Genomic DNA, 6364 nt, shown 5'->3' on the forward strand with positions numbered 1-6364 from the left:
TAAGACATAACGGCACCAGAATTGGGAACAAAAAGGATTGCAAAAATCCTGCCCTGTACCTGAACCCCCATCATTTTTACAATTTGGAAGAGGGTGGAGGAGTATGGAGGAGAATTAAGGTGAATTGTAGTTCGCACTTTTCACAAAGGATATAGAAATTAAGGTAAAAAAGCACAAGTGTGCTTATGTGAGGTTTTATATAGAAAATACCATTGAGAGCCAAAAGGAACACAGTGGATCAGAGGAGAAGTGAGAAAGCATAGTCGAGAAGTGAGGAGATATTATTAGAAAAATATTGATGTCCAAAATAAAGGGGAATTGTTATATTTCTAGAGACCGATAAATCATAAAACGGTGGTCTAAGGAGGATGAAGGCTGAGAAGGGTTCTGACAAGTTAAATATACCGAAGATGTTTCCTCTTATGAGACAATCTAGAACTAGAGGTCACTGTCTAAACATCAGACATGGCACATTTAAAATAAAATAAAAAGCAAAGCAATTTTGTCTTTTTCCTCAGAGGATTGTACTTGTTTGGAACTCTACCTGAAAAGGTGGTGAATAATTTTAAGGCTGAAGTATTTAGATTCTTATGAATCCAGGCAGATATGCAGATTGTAAGTTCTAACCTCATCAGCCATAATCTAGGTGAATGGCGGGGAAGTTTTGAGAGGATGAATGATCAACTTTGGTACAAAGTTTGTATGTTAGCATGTTCATATCATACAGTCATAGAATCATAGAGATGTACGACGTGGAAACAGACCCTTCGGTCCAACCCGTCCATGCCGACCAGATATCCCAACCCAATCTAGTCCCACCTGCCAGCACCCGGCTCATATCCCTCCAAACCCTTCCTATTCATATACCCATCCAAATGCCTTTTAAATGTTACAATTGTACCAGCCTCCGCCACTTCCTCTGGCAGCTCATTCCATACCTGTACCACCTTCTGCGTGAAAAAGTTGCCCCTTAGGTCTCTTTTATATCTTTCACCTCCCACCCTAAACATATGCCCTGTAGTTCCTGTCTCCCCCATCCCAGGGAAAAGACTTTGTCTATTTATCCGATCCATGCCCCTCATTATTTTATAAACCTCTACAAGGTCACCCCTCAGCCTCCAACGCTCCAGGGAAAACAGCCATAGCCCTTTCAACCTCTCCCTATAGCTCATCCTCCAACCCTGGCAATGCCCTCATAAATCTTTTCTGAATATCATTGTATAGGGATATAAAAGGGAATCTAAACATTAAGGCATGGGCACGGCTGAGATCTACTTTGCATGTGTGCTTAACAAGGAGGTGGATGCTACCCAAGTCATGGTGACAAAGGAGAAGATGCGTCCACTAGAAAAGTTCAAAGTTGATAAGGAAGCAGTCTTAGAATGGGCGATTGGTACTTAAAGATGTCAAGACACTGTATGAGATGCATCTATGGATTTTAGGGAAATGAGAGTGGAAATTGCAAGGACACTGGCCAAGATCATTCAGTCTTCCCGAGACTCACCAACTGAAGGAAGAACACCGCATCTTCCGCCTTGGGACCCTTCAACCATATGGCATCAACATCGACTTCACCAGTTTCCAAATATCCCCTGCCCCCCTCCAACACTTCAGAACCAACCCTCCAACTCGCCACCATCCTCTTGACCTGTCCTACCTGTCCATCTTCCATCCCACCTATCTACTCCACTCTCCCCACCGATCTATCATGATTACTCCCTATTTGCATCCAACTATCGCCTTCCCAGCTACCTTCTTACCACCCCCATTCCCACCCTCCTATTGATTTCTCAACCCCCTTCCCCCTCCACATTCCTGATGAAGGGCTGGAACCGGAAGCATCAATTCTCCTTGGATGCTGCCTGACCTGCTGTGCTTTTGCTGCACTGTGCTTTGTCAACTCTGTCTCTTCAGCATCTACAGTCCTCATTTTCTCTCAGGTGAGAAACCAAAGGACTAGAGAATTGCAGACATTATACCCTTGTACAAAACAGGTTTTAAGGATAAGCTCAGTTACTACACGCCAGTCAGTTTAACTTCCATGGTAGAAAAGAATCCAGAAACAATTATTTAGGATAGAAAGGTCGGTCGACTCAGAAGATTACTAAATGGTGAATCAAATTTAACTGATTTACTTAATTTTTTTCAAGAGGTAGCAGAAAGGATCAATGAGCATAACGCTGTTAAGGTGAAGTATGTGGACTTTCAAAAGGCATTCAATAAAGTGCCACATAGCTGACTTGTGGACAATGTCATAGAGTCATAGTCATAGAGGTGAACAGCATGGAAACAGACCCTTCGGTCTAACCCGTCCACACCGACCAGATATCCCAACCCAATCTAGTCCTAACTGCCAGCACCCGGCCCATATCCCTCCAAACCCTTCCTATTCATGTACCCATCCAAATGCCTCTTAAATGTTGCAATTGTACCAGCCCCCATGGCTCATGAATAAAAGGGACAGTATCAACATGGATACAAAGTTGGCTGAATGATATGAAACAGAGAGTTATGGTCAGTGGGTATCTTTCAGGCTGGGGTTTTGGTCCAGGGAAGACTTGGAGAAAGTGAGGAATGCAGATGCTTGAGATCAGAGTCGAAGTGTGTGGTACTGGAAAAGCACAGACAGCATCCAAGGAGCAGAAGAGTCGGCGTTTCGAGCATCAGCTCTTCATCACGAATGTCTTTAAATGAGGACTACTGGGGAGTCTCCATGTTGCTCAGCACAAAACAGCATCTCAGGACATGATCAGGACATTCATCCCTTATCCACATACACAATTCAGTTTAGTACACAATCTGAGCAGGCAATGAAAAAATGTGATAGATGTGAAGGAATTGGAGTAAAGGGAGGAGTCTACCGAGGAGGAGTTCAAGGACATTGGGGAGGTCACATTCGTTTCTGGCAGAAACCAGCGTTTACAATATGCTGGCAGCATTATCATACAATCTTATTTAAATGGTGAAAACTACTGTACAGAGTGAAATGGGAGTCCTCATGAATGGATCACAAAAAGCTAGCATACAAGTTCAGCAGGTAATAGGGAAAGCAATGGAAAGTTGGTCTCCATTTCAAAGGGAATAGAGTATAAAATTAGGGAAGAGGAAAAAATGAGGACTGTAGATGCTGGAGAGTCAGAGTCGAAAACTGTGGCATGGAAAAGCACAGCAGGTCAGGGAATATCCGAGGAGCAAGAGAGTCAACGTTTTGGGCATAAGTCCATTTCTGATGAAGGGCTTATATCGGAAACGTCGATTCTCCTGCTCCTCGGATGCTACCTGACATACTATCCTTTTCCACACCACACATGTCAACAATAAACTGAGGGAAACCTCACTACAGCTCAGCAAGCCTCTAGTCAAAGAACAGCTGGAACACCTTTCAAAGGAAAGATATATTGCTACTGGAGGCAATCCAGAGAAGGTTCACTCGGCTGATCCCAGGTACGGAGGGACTGGCTTTTTGAGAAGTGATTGAGTAGGTTTGGCTTGTCCTTATTAGAGTTTAGAAGAATGAAAAAAGTAGGCCATTCAGCCTTGAAACTATTGAAACATGTAAGATTCTTTGGAGACATGAGAGGGTGGATGTAGAAAGGTTCTTTCCCTTTGTTGGAAAGTCTCAAAGCAGAGTGCTTAATTTCAGAATAACTGGGAGCCTATAACAGACTGAGATGATTTAAGATATCTCCTCTCTCAGAGGGTAGTGAATTGTGCAATTCATTACAGTTGAGGGCTATCAAGGCTGGGTCATTAATTGTATTCAAGGCTGAAGTACGCAGATTTTACATCAGTAATTGAATCAAATATTATGAGGAAAATCCAGCAAAGTAGAGTTGAGGGTTATCAGACCAACCTTGATCTCATTCAATGGTGGACCAGATTCGACGGGCTGAATGGCCTACTTTTTGCATCTTAATGTCTTAGGGTCTTACAACATGACAAGGTAATGAAGTGGAGAGAGTTAAGGAGGAAATGTACAGATTTTAATGGCATGGTTAGCCATAGCCTTGTCTGGCAATGATGTGGAAGTGCTGGACTGGGGTGGACAAAGATGAAAATCAGATCATATCAGGTTATAATCCAACAGGTTTATTTTCAACCTCAAGCCTTTTGAGCCCCAGCTGCTTCCTCAGGCAGCTAGTGAGAGAGTGAGTACATTGGACGCAGAATTTTTAAGTAAAAGGTCAAAGGGTCATACAACTTATGTGAATGCATTGAACAAACCTCGTTATTAGGTGTTTAATCAGTTAGAATGAAGGTGCAGGTTTCAATTGATTAATATGTAAATCCCAAAATTTCTTTCAAATCACTACCCCAAGATAACTTCAGGTTTTATCAGAATAAAGGTGATACCTCAGGTCAGACAATGCATTTCAGGTGTGAGGCCTTGTTGAAGTCTGTTTGTATCTGAAACTGGAGTCAGACTGGCTTTATTTCCAAAGTAGGAATTTATAAAATGCCACATTGACTGACTGTCTATGAATCAGGTGCTTTTTTAACAAAATAGTATGTATCTCCACATACAAATCAGCAAATACAAATTCACCTCACAAATTAAATGTACGTATGTGTGCATGCGCGTGAATGAAAGAGTGCGTGTGTGAGGGAGAGAGAGGGAGGGTGTGTGTTTGAGCACAATCTTGACAGTGTGTGTCGTGTATGCTTGAGAGGGAGTGTATGTGAGTGTGATGGAGTATATGTGTGTGTGAGCATGTATGTGAGTCTGCGCAAGCGTGTGTGTGTTTGAGAGAGTGTGCATGAGTGTAAGCGAGTATATGTCTGTGAGAGTGTGAGTGTGCATGTATGGGAAAGGGTCTGTGTGAGTGTGTTGTGTGAGAGAGTGTGAGTGTATGTGTCTGTGGGTGTGTGAGAGTATATAGTGTGGTGGGGTCACTTGTAGTATGACATGAACCTAAGATCCTGGTTGAGGACGCCCTCACGGGTACCAAACTTGGCTATCAACCTCTGATCGGTAACTCTGTGTTCTTGAGTGTCTCAAAGTCTTCCTTGCAGCATGTTTACCCAAAGAATCGAGGATGAATGTCCTTGACTGCTGAAGTGCACCCCAATGGGAAGGAACATCCCTGTCTGATGATTGTTGCACAGTGTCCATTCTTCCATTGTCATAGTGTCTGCTTGGTTTCACCAATTTACCATGCCTTGGAGCATCTTGCAGGCAGCGTATGAGATAGACAACATTGGTCGAGTCACATGAGTCAGTCATTATGGCATTTTATAAATTCCTACTTTGGAAACAAAACCAGTCTGGCTCCAGTTTGAGATACAAACAGACTTCAAACATGGCCTCACACCTAAAATGCATTGTCTGACCTGAGTTATCACCTTTATTCTGATAAAACCTGAAGTTATCTTGGGGCAGGGATTTACATATTAATCAATTGAAACCTGCACCTCCATTCTAAATGATTAAAGATTTAATAGCTGTCTACGTTAGTTCAATACATTTGTGTAACTTGTATCACCCTTTGATCTTTTACTTATAAATTCTGTAATCAATGGATTCTCTCTCACTATCTGCCTGAGGGAGGAGAGGGGGTTCTGAAACATTGCAGCTTCAAATAAACCTGTTGGACTATAGCCTGGCGTCATGTGATTTTTGACTTTGTCTGGCAATAGCAGAGCAATTTTAAATGTGCCTGTGGCAGGAGTTGAAAGAGCATTGGAAACTGAATGGGTTGTAAGACTGGAGAAGCGTAATAGCACATATCCCCTATTTGAAGCATTGAGTGAGGGTTATCTGTTATGATCTCTAGTTATCTTAGATATTTACCTCAGCAGGAGAAAATGCAGCCTGGGCTGCCAGAGAATATGTGATTCATTTACAGTAGTAGCGCGAGTAGTTCTGGACGATTGAAAAATTCCAGGCTAGTAACTCAAAATCATGGCACTAGATTCTTCAAAAAGCTTGCAAACCTATCGATTACTACTATCATTGATTGTGCAAATATGACGCATTCACCTGAGAACTGATAGTTTGAACTGTCTTAAGCTCTTACTAAAATTATGTTACCTTTCCACCAAGCCTTTGGGATGACAGGGATTTTAACAGATTCACACTTTGTACTGATCCAACTAGATTTGCGATGATTATAAGGTACAATAAAAATAAATTGAATACTCAAGTTAAATCCAGTTTACAAGCGATGATAAGTCAACTGGACATGTCCTAGATCACAACATTAATAACATTAAGTGCTTATAGAGGTTTATGTTCTGAAATGTATTATCTTGAAAGATCTATTTTATTTGTTGGTCCACCATAAAGAAGCACTAAAGTTCACAATCAAACAAAAATATTAAACTGAACATGAATAAATCTGAACCACCTGGCTATCAATAGTCA

This window comes from Chiloscyllium plagiosum, unplaced genomic scaffold (genome assembly GCF_037043375.1).
Source record: "Chiloscyllium plagiosum isolate Xiang-an unplaced genomic scaffold, Cpla_swu_hap1 HiC_scaffold_5, whole genome shotgun sequence".
NCBI lineage: Eukaryota > Metazoa > Chordata > Chondrichthyes > Orectolobiformes > Hemiscylliidae > Chiloscyllium > Chiloscyllium plagiosum.